Source organism: Chlorocebus sabaeus, chromosome 15 (genome assembly GCF_047675955.1).
Source record: "Chlorocebus sabaeus isolate Y175 chromosome 15, mChlSab1.0.hap1, whole genome shotgun sequence".
Lineage (NCBI taxonomy): Eukaryota > Metazoa > Chordata > Mammalia > Primates > Cercopithecidae > Chlorocebus > Chlorocebus sabaeus.
In genome coordinates, this window is record NC_132918.1 from 58704884 (window position 1) to 58731597 (window position 26714).

Here is a 26714-nt window from a genome sequence, read left to right on the forward strand (position 1 = left end):
GCAAACTGACTTCACTCTTAGCTTCCTGGTAAATGGCTCCCGTGAACTCTTATGCCTCATAAGTCCCATTATCTCTCTGAAAAGTTTATTTTGTCATTTAGGAATATATTCTGCAGAAAATAAAAGAGAGGCCAAGTGAGAGAAGTTTAAACAAGGGATTTGCTTTTCTTACTTCATAAAAGGCATAGAGGCAGGCAATCCAAGACTGATGCAGCTGCCAAGTGATGCCCCTGGGAACTTGGGCTCCATTTTCCCACACTCCATCCTCATTCTCATGTTTGTCACCTCATGGTCAAAGATGGTGACTGCATCTCTAGGCCTCATGATTATGAGTAGAAAGAATGGTGAATGGTGGAGGAATGTCTTTTTTTTTTAATCAGGGCTTGGCTCTTTTATCTAGGAAGAGGCACCCACCTCAGGGACTTTGCCTATGTTTCATTGGCCATACATGTGTCATTGGACCACCACTGTCTATAAGAGAGGTTGGGAAGTTACATATTTTTAGACGACTATATTGCTACCCTGAACAAATCAGGTTAGAAAGAAAGGAGTGAAGGAATAACGGCCATTGCATAGACAATTAACAGTGTCTATATCAGCAACTTATCTGTTATGGAATTTTAGTGACAGGTTCTCTACTTTTGCTCAGTTTTCAAAGTCTGCTGTCTATATCAGATGACAACCAATAGAAGTTTCAAAAACATAGAATAAATGTATATTCGAATACTACCTCTGTTGCTGAGTGGGCATATTGCGCTTAAGACTTACCCTAGGAACTGCCCTTGCTTTATGCGTATAGAGACAGAAATGAGGCACACCTGTTCCTGCCCTCAGAGTCTATAACCCAAAGGATAGCATCATCAAAGGGTCCTGGAGGTAAGCTGGACTCTCTGTTTCTCTTTCATCTGCTTTTAAGGATAACAGAGTCCTTGAGTATGAGATATTTATTTGTTTTGTAATGTCAGACACTGTAATTGGGATGCATGCTGTATCTATCAAGTAAGAATCAACCCTCCTATTGTTGCAGTGGAAAAAAATAAAGAGAAACATTAATTTAATAGTTGGTGGCTTTGCTAAGGACAGTATAAATCCTGTCCAGATAAAGTTTCACTGTGTTGTTTGCCTGAACTTAGCCTCTATGCAAAGAGTATCATTCCTGAGTTTTTGTGTGTGTGTGTTTGTAGCTCACAAATATACCACTCCTGTCATTAAAACAATATAATAGAATTAGCAAAATGACATCGTAATATCATCATCTTGCATTTATGTTTCATAGCCTTTTCTGCATACATCACTTTTAATTTGATTTCCACAATCACTGGTTAGAGTCAGGCACGGCACCAAGAGGAATAAGGTTCTATTGTAATGGCGAATGTCAGTGTGAGTTTGATGTGAATAGCATTGAATCTATAAGTTACTTTGGGCAGTATGGCCATTTCCACAGTATTGATTCTTCCTATCCATGAGCATGGAATGTTTTTCCATTTGTTTGTGTCCTCTCTTATTTCCTTGAGCAGCAGTTTGTAGTTCTCCTTGAAGAGGTCCTTCACATCTCTTGTTAGCTGTATTCCTAGGTATTTTATTCTCTTTCTAGCAATTGTGAATGGGAGTTCATTCATGATTTGGCTCTCTGTTTGTCAGTTGTTGATATATAGGAATGCTTGTGATTTTAACACATTGATTTTGTATCCTGAGGCTTTGCCGAAGTTGCTTATCTGCTTAAGGAGTTTCTCGGCTGAGATGATGGGGTTTTCTAAATATAGAATCATGTCTTCTGCAAACAGAGACAGTTTGATTTCCTCTGTTCCTACTTGAATACGCTTCATTTCTTTCTCTTGCCTGATTGCCCTGGCCAGAATGTCCAATACTATGTTGAATAGGAGTGGTGAGAGAGGGCATCCTTGTCTTGTACCAGTTTTCAAAGAAAACGCTTCCAGCTTTTGCCCATTCAATATAATATTGGCTGTGGGTTTGTCATAAATAGCTCTTATTGTTTTTAGATATATTCCATCAATACCTAGTTTATTGAGAGTTTTTAACATGAAGGGATGTTGAATTTTATCAAAGGCCTTTTCTGTACCTATTGAGATAATCATGTGGTTTTTGTCTTTGGTTCTATTTATGTGATGGATTATGTTTATTGATTTGCTCATGTTGAACCAGCCATGCATCCCAGGGATGAAGCTGATTTGATCATGATGGATAAGTTTTTTAGATGTGCTGCTGGGTTCAGTTTGCCAGTATTTTATTGAGAATTTTTCCATCAATATTCATCAGGATATTGACCTGAAGTTTTCTTTTTTTGTTGTGTCTCTATCAGGTTTTGGTACCAGGATGATGCTGGCTTCATAAAATGAATTAGGAAAGAGACCCTCCTTTTCTGTTGTTTGGAATAGTTTCAGAAGAAATGGTGCCAGCTCCTCTTTGTACCTCTGGTAGAATTTGTTGTGAATATCTGTAGTCCTGGGCTTTTTTTGGTTGGTAGGCTATTAATTACTGCCTTAATTTCTGAACTTGTTATTGGTCTATTCAGAGATTCATCTTCTTCCTGGTTTAATCTGGGGAGGGGGTATGTGTCCAGGAATTTTTCCATTTCTTCTAGATTTTCTAGTTTATTTGAGTAGGGGCATTTATAGTATTCTCTGATGGTAGTTTGTATTTCGGTGGGGTGAGTGGTGATATCCCCTTTATCATTTTTTATTGTGTCTACTTGATTCTTCTCTCTGAGCCCGCATAGCCAAGACAATCCTAAGCAAAAAGAACAAAGTTGGAGGCATCATGTTACCTGAGTTCAAACTATATTACAAGGCTACAGTAACCAAAACAGCATGGTACTGGTACCAAAACAGACATATAGACCAATGGAACAGAACAGAGACCTCAGAAATAACACCACATCTACAACCATCTGATCTTTGACAAATCTGACAAAAGCAAGCAATGGGAAAAGGATTTCATATTCAATAAATGGAAAACTGGCTAGCCATGTGCAGAAAACCGAAACTGGCCCCCTTCTTTATACCTTATACAAAAATTAACTAAAGATAGATTAAAGACTTAAATTTAAAACCCCAAACCATAATAACCCTAGAAGAAAACCCAGGTAATACCATTCAGGACATAGGCATGGGCAAAGACTTCAGGACAAAAAATACGAAAAGCAATGGCAACATAAGCCAAAATTGACAAAGGAGATCTAATTAAACTAAAGAGCTTCTGCACAGCAAAAGAAACTATCACTGGAGTGAACATGTAACCTACAGAATGGGAGAAAATTTTTTCAATCTACCCATCTGACAAAGCTCTAATATCTAGAATCTACAAAGAACTTAAATTTATAAGGAAAAAATAAAACAACCCTACCAAAAATTGGGCAAAGGATATGAACAGACACTTCTCAAAAGAAGACATTTATGTGACCACAAACATATGAAAAAAATCTCAACATTACTGATCATTAGAGAAATGCAAATCAAAACCACAATGAGATATCATCCTACACCAGTCAGAATGGCAATTATTAAAAAGTCAAGAAACAATAGATGCTTGTGAGACTGTGAAGAAACAGAAATGCCTTTACATGTTGGTGGGAATGTAAATTAGTTCAATCATTGTGGAAGACAGTGTGGCCATTCCTCAAGGATCTAGAACCAGAAATACCATTTGACCCAGTAATCCCATTACTGGGTATATACCTAAAGGAATATAAATCATTCTACTGTAAAGACACATGCACATATATGTTTATTGCAGCACTATTTACAATAACAAATTCATGGAACCAACCCAAATACCCATCAATGATAAACTTGACAAAGAAATTATGGTACATATATACCATGGAGTACCATGCACCCATAAAAAGGAATGAGATCGTGTCATTTGCAGGGACATAGATGAAGCTGGAAACCATCATCCTCAGCAAACTAACACAGGAACAGAAAACCAAACACCCATGTTCTCACTCATAGGTGGGAGTTGAACAATGAGAACACATAGACACAGGTAGGGTAACAACACACACTGGGGCCCGTTGAGGGGTGGGGGGCGAGGGGAGGGAACCTAGAGGATGGGTCAATAGGTGCAGCAAATCACCATGACACACGTATACCTATGTAACAAACCTGCACGTTCTGTACTTGAATCCTAGAACTTAAAATAAAAAGAAAAAAAGTAATGGCAAAGACTGCAATGTCTTTTGCACCAGCCAAGTATCATTTTCTCTGTATGTAAGGAGACTGATGCTGAAAGAGTAGAACTTGATTTAAGCCAAGTTCTTAGCAGGTACTTCCCAACTTCTGATGCCAGCTTGAAAACCCACTATGGAAACAGCTCCCACTTGATTTAGAAAGTCACAAATGCTAGCTTTCTAGCATTTTTGGTGATTTGGTGCACATCTCCTGCCTTATTCACCTTTTCTCTCTGAGTCCCTATTTATTATTCTGCACACGGAATAATTTATTATTCCGTGATGTGACAATAGTTGGGATCATTCTCAACTCTCCCCTTGATCTTATACCTGAGTTCCAATATAGTTGCTTGATTGACATGCCCCCACTTGTTGCCCTGGTGAGTTCCACTCACACTCCTGCTGCCTTGCCTGAGGCCACTTGTACTACCCATTATGGTGGAACAAGTCATGCTACTTCCTTTGTATCAATTTGCCTTATCATCTTTATACAAATTTTCCAGCTACAATGTAGCTCTGTTTAGAATAAAACCATAACCGAGTATTACTTCCCTCCCAACTTTTAAATTTTCTGTAATAAAGACTGGTGTTTCAGACTGGCATTGCACCTTACATTCAGCTTATCATTGGTTCCCTGCAGCATTTTCCTCACCTCCAAATCAGGAAGTCAGATTCTTTCTCTTGGTTTTTCTTTACAGTTACAAAATAGCTTTCTCTCCCTTTCTTATTGTCCTGATTGTTCTTAAAATTTGCTTGAGTTCTGTTTCTTGTTCTATATCCCTTTCACATCTGGAAAACCTATATAGCTACTTGACTTCTGTTTTTTCACCTTTTTTGGCCAGAGGTCTAGCTAACCAGGGTTATAGTTAATTGTTTCCTGCTACCTTAGACCTGTTTTCCATCTCTGTCCTCCACGCTCCTGTCACTGCCAACATCATTGCTAGTCCCTCTTATCTAATTTTTAATTTCTCTCTTGTGCCTCTTCCAAGAAAGCTATATTATAATGTGGGGGGAAACCTAGGAAGGAAAAAATTTCCCAATCACATCAGCAACTTGTTGCATCTTTATTCCTGATTATATCTCTGCCTGACAGCTGTCCCATAATTTCTCTGTGGACTGTGGCTTCCTTAACATGGAGTCCCATGCCCTAGTCCTTGGTCAGGTTACTGTTGGCATCTCTCAGTTATTTTCCAGCTGACAAGAGTAGATTAAGAACAGGTGGCCAGCTTCCTTGACCCAGAACCAGGAAGTAGAAAGGTTGAATAAAAAATTAAAATTATTTTCAGTATTTCAAAGTTAAATCATCTTAGACTCCAAGTTGTGACCTGGAAGAGAAAAATGCAGTGCTATATCTAAAGGCTAATGTCAAAAACAGAAATGGAAAAATGTGAAGAAGAAAATAATGGAGGCCAGTATAACAAGCACTAACTAGATTAATGGCCTCTAGAATTTATGTCCTATTTTCAGTTCTGCTGTCAACCAACTAGTTGTGTGATTTGGAGCAAATCAGTTTACCTCTCTGAGTCTTGTAACTAGTCTAGTTATCAGGTCTTTCCAGCTTGAAGATGCTGAAAAAGAAAACAACTAAATTACTCCATCTCTCTTTAGGGCATCAGGTATGCCTGTTTTATTATCCTCTAAGTTTCATTCCCAAAGTGTGTTTATAAGTAGGAGTCATTTTCTTGGGTTATTCCCAAGGGTACAAACTAGAGACCATTCATTATCTAGTGTCTGTCTCCCCTTTTCTCAGCTTTATTGAGGTATAAGTGAGAAATAAAATTATATGTAATCAAGGTGACAATATGATGTTTTGATATACGTAAACCTTGTGAAATTATTGCCACAGTTAAATTAATTAACACATCCGTCATCTCATATAGTTACCTTGTTTTGCATGTGTAATGAGAACACTTAAGATCTACTCCCTTAACAAATTTCAAGTAATAATACAATATTATTAAGTATAGTCACAATGGTATACATTAGATCTCTTTTCATAAAGAGACAGCCCTGTTCTGTGCCTTGCCTCTTTTAAATACTAGGCCTATGTGCTCCATTTTTGTGAATTGGTCTGACATAGCAGTTTTCAAAGTTGAGAGTGCATCAGAATCACTTAAAAGTTTATTAAAATAATGGCTGGGCATGGTAACTCATGCCTGTAATCCCAGCACTTTGGGAAGCTGAGGCAGGCGGATCACCTGACATCAGGAGTTTGAGACCAGCCTGGTCAACATGGTGAAACCCCATCTCTACTAAAAATACAAAAATTAGCTGGTTGTGGTGGTGCATCCTTGTAATTCCAGCTACTTGGGAGGCTGAGGTGGGAGGATCACTGGAACCCTGGAGGCGGAGGTTGCAGTGAGCCAAGACTGTGCCACTGCACTCCAGCCAGGGTGACAGAGAGAGACTCTATCTCAAGAAAAAAAAAAATTTTTTTTTAAACATAGACTGCTGTGTCCTACCCGAGTTTCAGAAGGTCTGTAATGAGGCTCAAGAATTTGCATTTCTAAATTCTGGCTCTATCATGTACTGTTTGTGTGTCTTTGAGGAAATTTATTTTATCAGTCTAAACCTTGGTTTTCTCATCCATAATATGAGGCAAAAATATTTCACTTCCTATGGTAACTACTGCTGTGTACCAGTGCCTAGAATTTTGCCAAAATTTATTTCCTATTCCCTTGTTTTCTTCCAACTTCATTTGAAATGTTCCAGGAAAATAATCAGATCATGGATTATCATTAAATAGCAACCATAGTCACACAAGAAGACCATTTGAGGGAAATAAATGTCTATTCTAAGAGTCTTCTGAAAGGATATAATTTTAGCAAGTTTAATAGAAATCTTTCTGAACACTCAAGAAAGTGAGAAGAAAAGAATCTTCTCACTTAAAACTCTCAAATATTTTTCAGTTATAGCATATGTGGCCCAGATATATTAGCACTTGTTGTATATCTAGGATCTAAAGAGAATTGTATCAGGTCGAAAATGAGGCATAGTATAATCACTGGACCTGATAGAGCAGGGCTATCTTTTCCGTATGACCAGGGTGAGTCAGAGCTATGCACCCCACTATCCACCAGCCCCTCCCAGAGTCCCTGTCTGGCGTGCCAGAATGCAGTACAGACTCAGCTACCCCACCAGGGTGCTTTTGCCAGTAACCACTGCCATAACACTTTCTTTGGAGGCCCCCTACCCCACCCCACTGGAGTGCTTTTGCTAACAGCCTCCCACCAGACTGCTTCCTACTTATTCCCCCCTGCCCCACCACTGCCCTAGACAGAATGCTGTTGCCAGTGGTCCAGGAGCACCTTGGCCCTTCCAGCTAAGCTGGTTCTTGACCTTGAGAAATTAAAGGACAAAGTCATGGGCACAGTCCCAGCTTGCAGACCAGCAGTGCAGCTGAGCCTTGACCCTCTGAAAGCATCGAGAAATGAAGCCATTTAACTATACCCAATTTTCAGCAGAGCCAAACCCTCAAGGACAGTAGAGAATATAAAAATAAAAAGCCCTATCCAAAGAACTTTTTATCTAACTTCAAAGGCTAAAGGAAAATCAGTTCGTACAGAAGAGAAAGAACCAGTGCAAAAACCCTGGCAAAAGTTTCTTCTTATGTCCAAATGATCGTACTAGCTCCCTAGCAATGGTTCTTAACCAGATTGAAATGGCTAAAATGTCAGACATAGAATTCAGAATCTATGGCAAGGAAGTTCATCAAGATACAAGAGAAGATTAAAACTCAATCTAAGGAAAACAGTAAAATGATCCAAGGATTGGAAGATGACATAACCTTTTAAGAAAGAATCAAACTGAACTTCTGGAAATAGAAAATTTACTACAGAAATTTCAAAATACAATTGGAAGCATGAACAACAGAACAGACTAAGCTGAGAAAAGAATCTCAGAACTTGAAAATCACTCCATCAAAGAAACACAGGCAGACAAAAATAGAGAACACAGAATTTAGAAAAATGAACAAAACCTCTGAGAAACATGGGTTTATGTAAAGAGACCAAAACTACAACTCATTGGCATTCCCGAAAGTGAAGGAGAGAGAAGAAGCAACATGGAAAACATATTTGAGGATATAGTCCATGAAAATTTCCCCAGTCTTGCTTTCAGCATGCATATTCAAGAAATTCAAAGAACCCCTTTAAGATACTCTATAAGGTAACTATCCCCAAGGGACATACCCATGAGATTCTATAAGGTCAATCCAAAAGAAAAAATCTGAAAGACAGCTAGAGAGAAGAGGCAGGTCAATTATAAAGGGAACTCATCAGGCTAAAAGCAGACATTTCAGCAGAAACCTTAAAAGCCAGAAGAGACTGGGGGCCTATTTTCAATGTCCTTAAAGAAAAGAAATTCAAACCAAGAATTTCATATCCTGTCAAACTAAGCTGCATAAGCAAAGGAGAAATAAGATTCTTTTCAGACAAGTGAATGCTAAGGGAATTCATTACCACTAGACATACCATACAAGAGGTCCTAAAGGGAGTGCTAAACATGGGAAAGAAAGAAAGATACATGCCACCACATAAACCACACTTAAGTACATTTACTATTGACATTATAAAGCAACTATACAATTAAGTTCTATATAACAACTATCTAACAGCACAATATCAATAGGATATGTAAAGTCTCAGGATACAAAATCAATGTACAAAAATTAGTAGCATTTCTGTGCACAAATAACGTACAAGCTGAGAGCCAAATCAAAAACCTAATCCCATTTACAATAGTCACAAAAGGAAAAAAATGCCTAGATATACAGCTCACCAAGGAAGTGAAAGATCTCTAATTAGAATTACAGAATACTGCTGAAAGAAATCAGAGATGACACAAACAAATGGAAGAATATCCCATTGTGCATGGATTGGAAAAATCAATATTGTTAAGAGATTCACCATCCTATCAAATTGTCAATGCCATTTTTCACAGGATTAGGAAAAACTAATCTAAAATTCATATGAAGTTAAAAAAAGGAGCCTGAATTACTGGAACAATACTGAACCAATAGAACAAAGTCAGAGGCATCACACTACCTGACTTCCAAATATACTACAAGGCTACAGTAACCAAAACAGTATGGTACTCGTACAAAAACACATAGAACAGTGGAACAGAATAGAGAACTTAGAGATAAAGCCACACACCTACAATCACCTGATGTTCAACAAAGTCAACAATAACAAACAATGGGCAAAGGACTCCCTATTCAATAAATGCTGCTGGGACAACTAGCTAGCCATACGCAGAAGAATGAAACTGGACCCCCACCTTTCACCATATACAAAAATTAACTGAAGATGGATCAGAGACTTAAATGTAAGACCTAAAACATTAATAACCCTAGAAGGGAAGGAGGCAAAGCAACATGGCCAAATAGAAGCTTCCACCAATTATCCCCCCCACAGGAACACCAAATTTGACAAATATTTACACAAAAGAAACCCTCATAAGAACCAAAAATCAGTTGAGCGATCACAGTACCTGGTTTTAACTTCATATTGCTAAAAGAGGCACTGAAGAGGATAGGAAAGACAATCTTGAATTGCCAACAAAACCCCTCCCTCATCACCTGGCAGTGGCCATATGGCACAGAAAGAGAATCTGTGTGCTTGGAGAAATAGAGCACAGTATTTGTGAGACTTTGCATTGGAACTCAGTGTTGCCCTGTTACAGAAGAAAACAACACCAGGGAGAACTCAGCCCATGCCCATGGAGGGAGCATTTAGATGAGCCCTAAATAGAGGGGAATTACCCATGCCAGTGGTTGGAACTTGAGTTCCAGCAAGCCTAACCACTATGGGGTAAAGGGCTCTGGGGTCCCAAATAAACTTTAATGGCAGTCTCGGCCACAAAGACTACAACTCCAAGGCAAGTCCAAGTACTATATTGTGCTTGGAGCCAGTAGCCTTTGGGGGCATGTGACCTAGTGAAACACCAGCTGGGGTAACTAAGGGAGTGCTTGTGTCATCCTTCCCCAAACCCCAGGCTGTGCAGCTTGTAAGTCCTAAAGAGGCCTCTTCCATCTGCTTGGAGAAAGAAGAAAAAGGAGTAAAGAGGACTTTGTTTTCCAACTTGAATACCAGTTTAGCCACAGTAGGATAGGGTAGAGTTGTGAGGCCCCCATTCCAGGCCCAGTGGTACACACTGTGGGCCTTGGGTAAGACTCTGAGATGTGCTGGTTTCAGGTGTGACCTAGCATATCCACAGCTGTGATGGATATGAGAAGAGTGAGAAGAGATTCTGCTTGAAAAAAGCAGAGGGAAGAGTAAAGGGGACTTTGTTCTGCAGCATAGGTACCAGCTTGACCACGGTGGAGAAGAGCACTAAGTAGGCTCCTGGGGTTCCCAATTTCAGGACTTGGCTCTTGGATGGCACTTGTGGACCTACCCTGGGCCAGAGGGGAGACTACTACCCTGAAAGGCGAGTCCCAGGACTGCAAAATCCACCACAAGCTGACTGAAGAGCCTTTGGGACGTAAGTGAACATTGGTGATACCCTGGCAATATTCCCCATGGTAGTAGTGGACATGAGGAGAGACTCCTCTGTCTGGAGAAAGAGGAGATAAGAGTGGGAAGGACTTTGTCTTGTGGTTTCAGTGCCAGCTTAGCTGCAGTAGACTGGAATACCAGATAGATTTCTAATGTTTCGAGCTTTAGGCCTCATATCATGGACAACATCTCTGGACCTGTCTAAGGCCCAGGAGAACTCACTGCCTTGAAGGGTAGAACACAAAACTTGCTGGTCTCCACCTGCTGACTGTAGAGCCCTAGGGCCTTGCACAGTAGCCAGATAGTGGTTATAGCAGGCCTTGGGCAAGACCCAGTTCTGTGCTGGCTTTAGGTCTGTGCAAGCACAGTTCCTATGGTGGTTGCCACACAAGTGCTTGTGTCACCCCTCCTCCAGCTCTAGGCAGCTCAGCACCAAGAAAGAGACTTTGTTTGCTTGGGAGAAGGCAAGAGAAGAGAACAAGAGTCTCTGTCTGATAATCCAGAAAATTCTCCTGGATCTTATCCATGACCACCAAGGTGGTACTTCTATGAGTCTTTAGGAACTACAGCATTACTGGGCTGGGGGTGCTGCCTAATCCAGATATGGCTTATATTGCAACACTTTAGTCCCTTCAAATACCCTGAAAACCTTCCCAAGAAGGATGGGTACAAACAAATCCAGAATGTAAGGACTGCAATAAATACCTAACATTTTAATGCCCAGACACTGACAAACATCCACAAGCATCAAGACCATCCAGGAAAACATGACCTCACCCAACAACCTAAATAAGGCACCAGGTCCCAGTTCTGGAGCAACAGAGATATGTGACCTTTCAGACATAATTCAAAATAGCTATGTTGAGGACACTCAAAGAAATTCAAGATAACACAGAGAAGGAATATAGAATTTTCTTAGAGCAACTCGACAAAGATATTACAATAAAAAAGAATCAAGCAGAAATCTTGGAGTTGTAAAATGCAATTGATATACTGAAGAATATATCAGAGATTTTAAATAACAGAATTGATCAAGCAGAATTAAAAATTACTAAGCTTGAAAACAGGCTATCTGAAAATACACAGTCTGAGGAGACAAAAAAAGAATTAAGAATAAAGCATGCTGATGGATCTAGAAATTAGCCTCAAAAGAGCAAATCTAAGAGTTATTGCCCTTAAAGAGGAGGTAGAGAAAGAGTTTGGGGTAGAAGGTTTATTTAAGGAGATAATAACAAAGAACTTCCCAAACTTAGAGAAGTCAGTAATATTGACTTAAATATGTCAATATTCAAGTACAAGAAGGTTATAGAACACCAAGAATATTTAACCCAAAGGAGACTATCTCAAGGCATTTAATAATCAAACTCCCAGAGGTCAAGGATCCTGAAAGCAACAAGAGGAAAAAAAATGTAATATACAATAGAGCTCCAGTACACCTGGCAGCAGACATTTTAGTGGAAATCTTACAGGTAAAATGCTCTTTCCCCCCTTCAACACTTTACATATAGTATAACAATTTTTAAATGCTGAAGGAAAGAAAATCTTTTACCCTAGAATAGTATCCCCAATCAAAATATCCTTTAAAAATGAAGGAGAAATAACAACTCTCCCAGACAAACAAAAGCTGAGGGATTTCATCAACACCAGACCTGTCTTACAGGAAATTCTAGGGAAAGTACTTCAATCAGAAATAAAAGAATGTTAATGAGCAATAAGAAATCATCTGAAGGTACAAAACTCATTGGTAATGGTAAGAACACAGAACAATGCAGAATATTATAACACTGTAACTGTGGTGCATAAACCACTCTTAAGAAGAAGGACTAAATGATGAACCAATAAAAATAATAAACCCAACAACTTTTCAAGACATAGTTAGTACAATAAGATAAATAGAAACAAGAAAAAGTTAAAAAGCATGGGGACACAAAGTTAAAGCATAGAGTTTTTATTACTTTTTTTTGCTTGATTCTTTATGCAAACAATGTTAAGTTGTTCAGCTTAAAAATGAGTTATAAAATAGTATTTGCAAGCCTTATGATAACCTCAAATTGAAAAACATACAGCTGATATATGCAAAGTTGAAAGCAAGAAATTCAATTATATCACCAGAGAAAATTGCCTTCACTAAAAGGAAGACAGGAGGGAAGGAAAAAAGGAAGAGAACACCACAAAACAACCAGAAAACGAGTAATGAAATGGAAGGAATAAGTCCTCATTATCAATAATAATATCGAATGTAAATAGACTAAACTCTCCAATAAAAAGACGTTAAGTGGCTTAATGGATAAAAAATAAGACCCAATGTCCAGTAGCCTACAAAAAACATACTTCACTTTTAATGACACACATAGAGTGAAAATAAAGGGATGGAAAAAGATGTTCCATGCCAATGGAAATCAAACAAGAGCAGAAATTGCTTTACTTATTTCAGACAAAATAGACTGCAAGACAAAAACTATAAGAAGAGACAAAAAAGATCACTATAAAAGCATCAATTCAGCAAGAGGATAAAACAACCGAAAGTATATATGCACCCAACACTGAAGCACCTAGACATATAAAACATATATTATTAGAGCTAAAGAGAGAAATAGGCCCCAGTACAATAATAGCTGGAGACGTCAACACCCGCTTTCAGAATTGGACAGATTTTCCAGACAGAAAATCAACAAAGAAACTCTGGACTTAATCAGCACTATAGACCAAATGGACCTAATAGATATTTACAGAACATTTCATCCAACAACTGCAGAATACACATTTTTTTTCCTCAGCAAGTGGGTAATTCTTAAAGATAGATTGTATGTTAGGTCACAAAACAAGTCTTAAAACATTCAAAAGGATTGAAACAATATCAAGCATCCTCTCTAACCACAATGGAATAAAACTAGAATTCAATAACGAGGAATTTTGGAAACTATGCAAAAACATGAATATTCAACAGTATGCATGCTCCTGAATGAAAAGTTAAGCAGGAATCTGAAAAAATTCATGAAACCAATGTTCATGGAAACATAACATACCAAAGCCTATGAGTAGAAGCTAAATATTGAATACACATAGACATAAATATGGGGAAAAAAGACACTGGGCAATACATGAGTGGTAAGGGTGCAGGGTAGTGTGGGTTGGAAGGCTACCTCTTAGGTACTATGCTCACTACCTGGTTGATGGGGTTACTCATACACCAAGCCTCAGTGACATGCAATTTACCCATGTAACACACTTGCAAATGTACCCCTAGAATATAATATGAAAGTAGAAGAAGAAAAAAATTGAATATGTACTGTAATAAAATAATATTTACTACAAGAAGCTATAAATTGTGTAATTGACTTATGAAAGCACTATGGAAAAACCTAGATAATCCAAAAATAAATGAATGCTTTAGTCATAAAAAATGAGGCATAAAAATCTTAAGGCAATAAGTAATTGTCATTTTTTCATTATCTTTTAATATGTAGGAATTGGAAAGGTATATCTGAATGTGTGACTAAGAATATTTGGTATATATTATTAGATTAATGATGCGTGTTCTCTTAGCCCAGTCATATGAATCACAGTAGGAAAGAGATAGAAAGAAGGGCTCTTGAATAAGGCAAATACAGAAAAAATAGAAAAGAGAGTTGGAAACTACTACTGTAGATATTATTATTAGAGGAAAGTGTTCAAAATTCCTTTAATTCACAATGAAAAACTCAAATATGTGAGGTCATTCAGATATGAGTCCTTGCTATAATCTGTTTCAGTGGAGATTCCATGAAATCTTACATAGACACTTTGATCATCTACAACTAGGGACAGTTTTATTTCTTCCTTTCCAATATGTGTAGTTTTAAAATTCCAATGGCAACAACTTCCATTACTACATTGAATAAAAGTGTTGAGAATGAACATCTTTGCTTCGATCTTGAAGTTAAAGAGAAAGGTTTTTACTGGTAAGAATCATGTTAGCTACAGGTTTTTAATGGATGCTCCTTATGAAGTTCAGGAAGTTCCCTATATTCTTAGTTTGCTCATTTTTTGGTTTTTACATGTACAGGGTTGTTTAAACAAAACAAAGACTATAAAACAAAGACCATATATGGCAAGAAAAGCCTAAAATATTTACTATCAAGTCATTTACAAAAAAAGTCCAACCTTTAGTCTAATGATAGCAATGGAAAGACAAAGATTGTCAGAATGAATAAAAGCATCATCCATCTATATATTGTCTATAAGAAATTCACTTAAAATACAATGATATAGGTAGAATAAAAGAAAAATGGTGGAAAAGATATAACATGTAAATAATCAAAATAAAGCTGGAATGGATATATTAATATAACACCTAGGAAACATCATGATAAAGAAAATTACTAGGAAAAAGATGATCATTATATCATGATAAAATGATCACTTTACCAATGAGATGTAACAATCTTCAACGTGTATATATCAAACAGCAGAACTTCAAAATACTTGATGTAAAAGCTGACAGGAATGAATAGAGAAATTGAGAAATACACAATTACAGTTAGAGGACTTTAACACCCTTCTCCCAGTAATTTATAAACTGACTAGACCAAAATTAGTAAGGATAGAGAAAAAATAAACAATTCTATCATCAGCAAGATTTAATGAGCATAATCACAACCATCCACCCAACCATAGCATAATATACTTCTCTTCAAAGGCACATGAAAACTCACCAAGATAGAGTACATATTGGGTCACAAAACAAACTACAACAAACCTAAAATAATTTAAATCTTATAAAATATGTTTTATGACCTTAATGAAATCATACTAGAAATGAATGACAAAGACGTAAGAGGAAAATCACCAAACATTTGGAAATTAAGCAATACACTTTTAAATAATCTAAAGTTTAATGAGAAAGTTTCAAGGGAAATTAAAAAATGTATTGAATAAAAAAATGAAAATGCATCATATCAAAATCTGTGGGATACAATTAAAGTAGTACTTACAGCAAAATTTACAGCAGCAAATAAATGCCTATAGTAGAACATAGGGCCAGGTGTAGTGGCTCACACCTGTAATCCCAGCACTTTGGGAGGCTGAGGAAGGAGCATGCCTCCAGCCCAGGAGTTCGAGAAAAGCCTCGGGAATGTGGCAAAACCTTCTCTCTACAAAAATGAAAAGATAATTAGTCAGGCATGGTGGTTTTGCCTGTAGTCCCAGCTACTCAGGAGGCTGAGGTGAGAGGATTGCCTGAGCCCAGGAGGTCGAGGCTGTAGTGAGCTAAGATCATGTCACTACACTCCACCCTGGGTGACAGAGTGAGATCTTGTCTCAAATTTAAAAATAAAGAAAAAAAGAAAAGAAGAAAAATCTCAAATCAATAAGTTTCCACCTCAATACACTAGAAAAAAAGGGCAAAAGTAAGACAACATGAGCGGGAGAGAAAAATAATAAAGGTAATAGCAGAAGCTGAAAAAGTAAAAACAATAGACTAGACTCTATATTGGTAACAACAGAGTATATACCATAGTATAGTTTGCTGTTTTATATATCTGTATCTTTATTCTATATAGACACTGTATTTTTTATACATGGATATAAAATTGAATAAACAAAATTGCTTCTAGCAATACTGACAAAGAGAAAAAAGAGAGAAGGCACAAATTACCAATATCAAGGGTGAAACACAGGATGTAACTTGCAGAGGATAAATAATAAGGGAATACTATGAGCAACTCTATGCACACAAATTGGACCATTTAGATGAAATAGACTAATTGCTCAAAATCTGCAAATTATCAAAGCACAGGTGAAACAGATAATCTTTAATAGTCTTATAAAAACCTGACAAATCTTCAGGCCCAGGCACTTGCAGCGATGATTTTTACCAAATATTTAAAGAAGAAATAACACCAATTCTGAGCACTTTCTTTCATCAGATAGAAGCAGCAGCAACACTTCCCAACTCATATGGTGAAGGCAGCTATCCTGATACCTAAACCAAAGATAGTACAAGAAAGGAAACCGACAGAACAATATTCTTTTTGAATGTAGATGAAAAAAGCCCTTAACAAAATGCTAAAAATAAAATCTACTAATATATGGAAAGAATAATATATGCCCAAGTAGAGTTTATTTCAGGAATGTAAGGCTGGTTCAACACTTAATAATCATAATCAATTAATACAAACCACAATAAAGAATAAAAACTACATTATTAAATCAACTGATGCAGAGATAGCACTTAACAAAATTCAACACCCACTCATGATAAAAAATCTCAGTAAACTAAAACTTAAAAGTAACTTCCCCAGCCTGATGAACAACATCTTCACAAAACCTAACATAATACTTAATGTTGACAGACTGAATGCTTTCCCCTTTACGTGGGGAACAAGGAAATGATGTCAGCTGTCACTCTCATATTCAACATAATGCTTAAAGTCCAACTCAGTGCAAGAAGGAAAGAAAAGAAATGGCATAAGAGGAATGGAGAAAAAAGATGTCTGTCTTTATTTTTTTTTTAATTTTTAATTTTTTTATTATTATACTTTAAGTTCTAGGGTACATGTGCACAACGTGCAGGTTTGTTACATATGTATACATGTGCCATGTTGGTGTGCTGCACCCAGTAACTCATTATTTACATTAGGTATATCTCCTAATGCTATCCCTCCCTCCTACCCCCTCCCCACAATAGGCCCCGGTGTGTGACGTTCCCCTTCCTGTGTCCAAGTGATCTCATTGTTCAATTCCCACCTATAAGCGAGAACATGCAGTGTTTGCTTTTCTGTTCTTGCGATAGTTTGCTGAGAATGATGGTTTCCAGCTGCATCCATGTCCCCACAATAGTCTTTACAGGTCATGGCAAGGAGCCTACAAACAAATTACTAGAGCTTACAAATGAGTTTAGCAAAATGTCACTATAAAGAAAAATAAATCATATTTATATATGCTAGCAAAAAACAACCCAAATGAAAATCAAAATTTAAAACATACCATTTATAACACTTCAAAAATAAAATATGTAGGTATAAATCTAATAGCATATCTATGAGATCTGTCTACTGAAAGCAGTAAAACGTCAATAAAAACAATCAAAGACCTAAACAAATGGAGAGACATACAATGTTCATGAATTGGAGAGCTCAACTTAAAAAGATGTCAGTTCTCCCCACAATGATTTATTCATTTAATTCCATTTCTGTTAAGATCTCATTTAACTCAATTTCTATTAAAATGGATTTTTGGTGGATATGAACAAGCTTATTCTAGAATTGTTGTGAAAAGGCAAAGGAACTAGAATAACTAAAACGATTTTGAAAAAGAATAACAACATTAGAAGAGTAATGCAACCTGATTTTAAGATTTACTATATAACTACAGTAATACAAAAAAGTGTGGACTTCACAGAAGGATTGTCACATAGACTAATACAATAATAGAGAGTTCAGAAACATGCACAAAAGTTCAGCCAACTGATTTCGGATAAAGGTGCAAAAATAAATTCAATGGAGAAAGGATAGTTTTAAAATAAATGGTGCATAATGCATTTGGAATTCATATATGTTTTTGTGTCAGTAGTTCTTTCTTTTTTGCTATAATTCTATTCAGTGGATGTACTATATTTTATTTATTTTTCAAGTGAAGGACATTTGGGTTGTTTCTGATGATTATAAATGAAGCGGTATAAACAGTAATGTTTAGGATTTTTTTTGTGAACATAAGTTTTCATTTTTCTTAGGAAATACCTAGAAGTAGGATTGTTGGGTCATATAATATGCATATGCTTATCTTTGTAAGAGACTACTAAACAGTTTTCCAAAATGGTTGTACCATATTGAATTTCTGTCAACAATGTATGAGATTTGCAATTGCCCTGCATTGTCACTCACACTTGGTAATGTCATTATTTTGTATTTTATCCATTTCATTCATGTGAAGTGCTATCTCATTGTGATTTTAATTTTCACTTTCCTAATGATGAGTAGTATTATGTAATGATTTCTAATGACTAATAACTCATTTCATATCTGTGTCTTTTTTGGTGAAGTATCTGTTCAAGTCTTTTGTCCCTTTTTTAGGGGTTGCTTATTTTATTATTATTGAGTTGCGAGAATTCTTTATTTGGGCTACACGTTCTATGTCAAAAGTGTAAGTTACAAATATCTTTTCTAAGTATATGGCTTGTCTTTTCATTCTCTTAACAGTGTCTTTCATAGAACAGAAATTACACATTTTGATTAAGTCTAATGAACCATTCTTTTCCTGTTATCAATTGTGCTTTTGTTGCTGTAGGTAGAAAATCTTTGCTTAACACAATGTCACAAAATTTTCTTTTGTGTTTTCTTTAAGAAGTTTTATAATTTTAGGTTTTACGTTTAGGTGTATCAGTTAATTTTGAGTTAATTTTTGTATGATACGTAAGGTATGGGTCAAGGTTTTGTTTTTTTTTCCATATGGATGTCCAATTTTCCCAACATCATTTATTATTTAGTTCACTAATACTTCTTCAGTTATATTAAATAATTTTATCTTTAAAATTTCCATTGAGTTCTTATTTTTAGCTATTATATTTTTCATTTCTAAAACTTCAATTTTTTTTTATTTTACAAGGTCTTTTTGATATGTTCTTTTTATTTGCTCATTACTAGTTTTTCTTTTTTTAAAACATTTCATTCATATTATTTTATATTGTGTATCCAATAATACAGTATATATTTTTAAAGGTGTATCATCTTTATTTGTTGTTGTTTAGAGGTTTCCTTAAATTTTAGCTGTAAAACAAATATATCTACATTAATATTTTTTATTTTTTATTTTTGTGGGTAGATAGTATGTACATATATTTATGGGGTGCATAACATGCTTTGATATGGCACTCAATGCATAATAATTACATCATGAAGAAGGAGGTATCCATTCCCTCAAGCATTTATCCTTTGTGTTACTAACAATCTACTTTTACTCTTTTAGTTATTTTAATATATACAATTAAGTTATTGTTGACTTTAGTCACTCTGTTGTGCTATCAAATAGTAGGTCTTATTCATTCTTTCTATTTTTTTTTTTGTTCACATTAACCATGCCCACCTCCCCGTCCAACCCGTCACTACGCTTCCCAGCCTCTGGTAATCATCATTCTACTCTCTGTGTCCAATTGTTTTGATTTTTAGATCCCTCAAATAAGTGAGAACATGTGATGTAGTCTTTCTTTGCCTGGCTTATTTCACTTAACATAATGATCTCTAGTTTTATCCATGTTGCTGCCGATGATAGGATCTCACTCCTTTTTTATGGCTGAAGAATACTCCTTGGCATGTAAGTACCACATTTTCTCTATCCATTCATCTGTTGATGGACATTTAGGTTGCTTCCAAATCTTGGCTGTTGTGAACAGTGCTGCAACAAGCATGGGAATGCAGATATCTCTTTGATATACTTATTTCCTTTCTTTTCAGGTATATACCCAGCAGTGGGATTGCTGGTTGATATGGTAGCTCTATTTTTAGGTTTTTTTGAGGAAACTTCAAATTTTTCTCTATACTGGTTGTATTAATTTCTGCTACTTTTATTCGTGGTGGTTTGTTTCCCTGTATATTGGTGATTTCATATTGTGAGATCATATTTAATTGATCTTATTCTGTGAGACATTGAGAGTCTAAATTGGAATTGCTGTCACACAAAAGATTTGTATGTTTCTACTAGGAGCTAGTGGTTCTACTGATCTGGCACCACTTTCACTTTGTTTGAGAATCTAAGCCTAATGCAGAGGACTTAGGTTTAGGTTCTCGTCTCGTTCTAGGTTTAGTCTTCCCTTTCTAATACTGGTTTTGACATTTGTCCTAGAATAAAAATGCCATCTTTTGCTCTTTCTTATTGTTCATCATTCTGGCTACAGCTCATTGTCTCTTTCCCACCCTTCACCTCTACCTCCACCTTATGTGACCTATGTGGTGACATGTCTTACTTTCTTGTAAGCTCAGCAATACTTTGAAAAGATTGATTGTGTAATTCATTGAGGATCTAGTTATATTTTGAGTGCTTTTTTATGGCTTTTATGAGGGCTTTTCAGAACATTTATTAGCTATACTGCAGGAAGCAGTGATGTTTTATTTTTCTTTCTTTTTAAATGCTGTACCTAGAAATGGTCACATGTCATATCTGAATAAAAAAGGCCAGGCGCTGTGGCTCACACCTGTAATCCCCACACATTAGGAAGCTGAGGCAGGTGGATCACTTGAGGTCAGGAGTTCGAGACCAGTCTGACCAACAACACCGTCTCTACTAAAAATAAAAAAATTACCCAGGCATGGTGGAAGCACGTGTAATTCCAGCTACTCAGGAGGCTGAGGCAGGAGAATCACTTGAACCCAGGAGGCAGAGGTTGTAGTGAGCTGAGATCACACCACTGCACTCTAGCCTGGGAGATGGAGTAAGACCCTGTCTTAAAAAAAAAAAAAAAAAAAAAAGAATTAAGACAAAAACTCATTTTTTTTTCCAGGTTTACAGTTCAAGTAGGTTCTAGAGTAGCCTTTTACCCTCACTTTTCATTTTTTATTGACACACTGAGTGTAGACACTGTTAGTCATTCATCTTCAGAAGGTCTATGAGAAGAAACATCCTAGAAAACCTAGAACACATCCTAGAAAGCCGATTGCAGAGCACAATTGATTCTCAATCCCTTTCCTTTGGGATAGAGAATATGAACTTCTTTTTACTCAGTCATATTGGGAAAAAGAAAAACTGTAGATTTACGAACCTCAGTGGCACATGCTGTCTCATAGAAGTAATCATGAAATCTGTGGTCACAGTTTCTACAAGGGGCAAACGTGTCAGCTGGAAAGCAAGGGAACTGTTCTCCATTATGGAAATATGGGTGAAATCTTTCATACGCCTCCCAACTTTAATCTCTCCTTTCTACTAAAATAGATCTGTTGTATTTTAAATAAGCCACAGAGGGCTATGAAGAACTGGATTCAAGTGTGGAGTCAATGTAAAGTTTTAAGAAAATTCCTATCAGGAAAGGTAGATATGTTACCTGCCCATTGACCTCTTTTCTAATAAGCATAATTTTTGTTCTCACTTTATTTGTTCTTTTTCAGTATTCATTTTGTTTAACACAGAACTGGACTTTCTTTTCTTTCTTTCTAAATCTAAAACAGAGTTTTTGTTTCTGAGGAAAAATATAAGTTAATTGAATTCTTGCTATGTTTGAACACGTCCCCAGACGTCCATGTGTTGGAAACTTAATTCCCAATGCAGCAATGTTGAGAGGTGGGACCTTTAAGAGGTGATTAGGTCATGAGGGGTCTGCCTTCCTCAATAGATTAATGCTGTTATGACAGGAGTGGGTTAGTTGTGAAAGGAGTGGGTTCCCTGTAAAAACATAAATTTGGTCCACTCACCTATGCTCTCTTGCCCTTCTGCCTTCCACCATGGGATGATACAGCAAAAAGGCCCTCAGCAGATGTGGTCCCTCAGTCTTAGACTTCCCAGTCTATAGAACCATGGTCAAATACATTTCTGTTCATTTAAAATTACCTGTTCTGTTGTATTCTGTTATAGCAGCACAAAGTGAACTAAAACAGTGCTCACTGCAAAACATGTTCTTTTTTGCCCTGAAACTACCATCACCTCTCCTTTCCCTCTTTCTATGAAAAGACAGAAATGTCATGTCTTTCCAGTAAAGATACCAACTTCTGAAATATATATCAAGTGTATACTGTGTCAGGAGAGGGTTGCCAGATAAAATACAGGTTGCTTGAATTTCTTTTTTTTCCTGTAAATATAGCAAACCCTAGTCAAAAACCAGGTAGACAGGTCACTTGGAGTCAGGAGTTCGAGATCAGTCTGGCCAACATGGTGAAACCCCGTCTCTATTAAAAATATCAAAACTAGGCCGGGTGCGATGGCTCACTCCTGTAATCCCAGCACTTTGGGAGGCCAAGGCAGGCAGACAATGAGGTCAGGAGTTCGAGACCAGCCTGGCCAATATGGTGAGACCCCATCTCTATTAAAAATACAAAAATTAGCTGGGCGTGGTGGCACATGCCTATAGTCCCAGCTACTCAGGAGGCTGAGGCAGGAGAATTGCTTGAACCTGGGAGGCGGAGGTTGCAGTGAGCTGAGATTGCACCACTGCACTCCCACCTGGGTGACAGAGTGAGACTCCACCTGAAAATAAATCAATAAATCAATAAATAAAAATAAAAACTAGCTGGTCATGATGGCGGGCACCTGTAATCCCAGCTATTCGGGAGGCTGAGGCAGGAGAATTGCTTGAACTGGGGAGGCGGAGGTTGTAGTGAGCTGATATCATGCCACTGCACTCCAGCGTGGACGACAGAAAAAGACTCCATCTCAAAAAAAAAAAAAAAAAAAAAGGGGGCGGAGCAAGATGGCCGAATAGGAACAGCTCCAGTCTCCAACTCCCAGCGCGAGCGACACAGAAGACCGGTGATTTCTGCATTTTCAACTGAGGTACTGGGTTCATCTCACTGGGGAGTGCCAGACGATCGGTGCTGGTCAGCTGCTGCAGCCCCACCAGCGAGAGCTGAAGCAGGGCGAGGCATTGCCTCACCTGGAAAGCGCAAGGGGGAAGGGAATCCCTTTTCCTAGCCAGGGGAACTGAGACACACAACACCTGGAAAATCGGGTAACTCCCACCCCAATACTGCGCTTTAAGCAAACAGGCACACCAGGAGATCATATCCCACACCTGGCCAGGAGGGTCCCACACCCACGGAGCCTCCCTCATTGCTAGCACAGCAGTCTGTGATCTACCGGCAAGGCAGCAGCGAGGCTGGGGAAGGGGCGCCTGCCATTGCTGAGGCTTAAGTAGGTAAACAAAGCTGCTGGGAAGCTCGAACTGGGTGGAGCTCACAGCAGCTCAAGGAAACCTGCCTGTCTCTGTAGACTCCACCTCTGGGGACAGGGCACAGTAAACAATAACAAACGCAGCAGCTCTGCAGACGCAAACGACTCTGTCTGACAGCTTTGAAGAGAGCAGTGGATCTCCCAACATGGAGGTTGAGATCTGAGAAGGGACAGACTGCCTGCTCAAGTGGGTCCCTGACCCCTGAGTAGCCTAATTGGGAGACATCCCCCACTAGGGGCAGTCTGACACCCCACACCTCACAGGGTGGAGTACACCCCTGAGAGAGGAAGCTTCCAAAGCAAGAATCAGACAGGTACACTCACTGTTCAGAAATATTCTATCTTCTGCAGCCTCTGCTGCTGATACCCAGGCAAACAGGGTCTGGAGTGGACCTCAAGCAATCTCCAACAGACCTACAGCTGAGGGTCCTGACTGTTAGAAGGAAAACTATCAAACAGGAAGGACACCTACACCAAAACCCCATCAGTACATCACCATCATCAAAGACCAGAGGCAGATAAAACCACAAAGATGGGGAAAAAGCAGGGCAGAAAAGCTGGAAATTCAAAAAATAAGAGCGCATCTCCCCCGGCAAAGGAGCGCAGCTCATTGCCAGCAACGGATCAAAGCTGGACGGAGAATGATTTCGACGAGATGAGAGAAGAAGGCTTCAGTCCATCAAATTTCTCAGAGCTAAAGGAGGAATTACGTACCCAGCGCAAAGAAGCTAAAAATCTTGAAAAAAAAGTGGAAGAATTGATGGCTAGAGTAATTAATGCAGAGAAGCTCATAAACGAAATGAAAGAGACGAAAACCATGACACGAGAAATACGTGACAAATGCACAAGCTTCAGTAACCGACTCGATCAACTGGAAGAAAGAATGTCAGCGATTGAGGATCAAATGAATGAAATGAAGCGAGAAGAGAAACCAAAAGAAAAAAGAAGAAAAAGAAATGAACAAAGCCTGCAAGAAGTATGGGATTATGTAAAAAGACCAAATCTACGTCTGATTGGGGTGCCTGAAAGTGAGGGGGAAAATGGAACCAAGTTGGAAAACACTCTTCAGGATATCATCCAGGAGAACTTCCCCAACCTAGTAGGGCAGGCCAACATTCAAATCCAGGAAATACAGAGAACGCCACAAAGATACTCCTCGAGAAGAGCAACTCCAAGACACATAATTGCCAGATTCACCAAAGTTGAAATGAAGGAAAAAATCTTAAGGGCAGCCAGAGAGAAAGGTCGGGTTACCCACAAAGAGAAGCCCATCAGACTAACAGCAGATCTCTCGGCAGAAACTCTTCAAGCCAGAAGAGAGTGGGGGCCAATATTCAACATTCTTAAAGAAAAGAATTTTAAACCCAGAATTTTATATCCAGCCAAACTAAGTTTCATAAGTGAAGGAGAAATAAAATCCTTTACAGATAAGCAAATGCTTAGAGATTTTGTCACCACTAGGCCTGCCTTACAAGAGACCCTGAAGGAAGCACTAAACATGGAAAGGAACAACCGGTACCAGCCATTGCAAAAACATGCCAAAATGTAAAGACCATCAAGGCTAGGAAGAAACTGCATCAACTAACGAGCAAAATAACCAGCTAATATCATAATGGCAGGATCAAGTTCACACATAACAATCTTAACCTTAAATGTAAATGGACTAAATGCTCCAATTAAAAGACACAGACTGGCAAACTGGATAAAGAGTCAAGACCCATCAGTCTGCTGTATTCAGGAGACCCATCTCACACGCAGAGACATACATAGGCTCAAAATAAAGGGATGGAGGAAGATTTACCAAGCAAATGGAGAACACAAAAAAGCGGGGGTTGCAATACTAGTCTCTGATAAAACAGACTTTAAACCATCAAAGATCAAAAGAGACAAAGAAGGCCATTACATAATGGTAAAGGGATCAATTCAACAGGAAGAGCTAACTATCCTAAATATATATGCACCCAATACAGGAGCACCCAGATTCATAAAGCAAGTCCTTAGAGACTTACAAAGAGACTTAGACTCCCATACAATAATAATGGGAAACTTCAACACTCCACTGTCAACATTAGACAGATCAACGAGACAGAAAGTTAACAAGGATATCCAGGAATTGAACTCATCTCTGCAGCAAGCAGACCTAATAGACATCTATAGAACTCTCCACCCCAAATCAACAGAATATACATTCTTCTCAGCACCACATCGTACTTACTCCAAAATTGACCACGTAATTGGAAGTAAAGCACTCCTCAGCAAATGTACAAGAACAGAAATTATAACAAACTGTCTCTCAGACCACAGTGCAATCAAATTAGAACTCAGGACTAAGAAACTCAATCAAAACCGCTCAACTACATGGAAACTAAACAACCTGCTCCTGAATGACTACTGGGTACATAACGAAATGAAGGCAGAAATAAAGATGTTCTTTGAAACCAATGAGAACAAAGATACAACATACCAGAATCTCTGGGACACATTTAAAGCAGTGTGTAGAGGGAAATTTATAGCACTAAATGCCCACAAGAGAAAGCAGGAAAGATCTAAAATTGACACTCTAACATCGCAATTAAAAGAACTAGAGAAGCAAGAGCAAACACATTCGAAAGCTAGCAGAAGGCAAGAAATAACTAAGATCAGAGCAGAACTGAAGGAGATAGAGACACAAAAAACCCTCCAAAAAATCAATGACTCCAGGAGTTGGTTTTTTGAAAAGATCAACAAAATTGACAGACCACTAGCAAGACTAATAAAGAAGAAAAGAGAGAAGAATCAAATCGACGCAATTAAAAATGATAAAGGGGATATCACCACCGACCCCACAGAAATACAAACTACCATCAGAGAATACTATAAACACCTCTACGCAAATAAACTGGAAAATCTAGAAGAAATGGATAATTTCCTGGACACTTACACTCTTCCAAGACTAAACCAGGAAGAAGTTGAATCCCTGAATAGACCAATAGCAGGCTCTGAAATTGAGGCAATAATTAATAGCCTACCAACCAAAAAAAGTCCAGGACCAGATGGATTCACAGCTGAATTCTACCAGAGGTACAAGGAGGAGCTGGTACCATTCCTTCTGAAACTATTCCAATCAATAGAAAAAGAGGGAATCCTCCCTAACTCATTTTATGAGGCCAACATCATCCTGATACCAAAGCCTGGCAGAG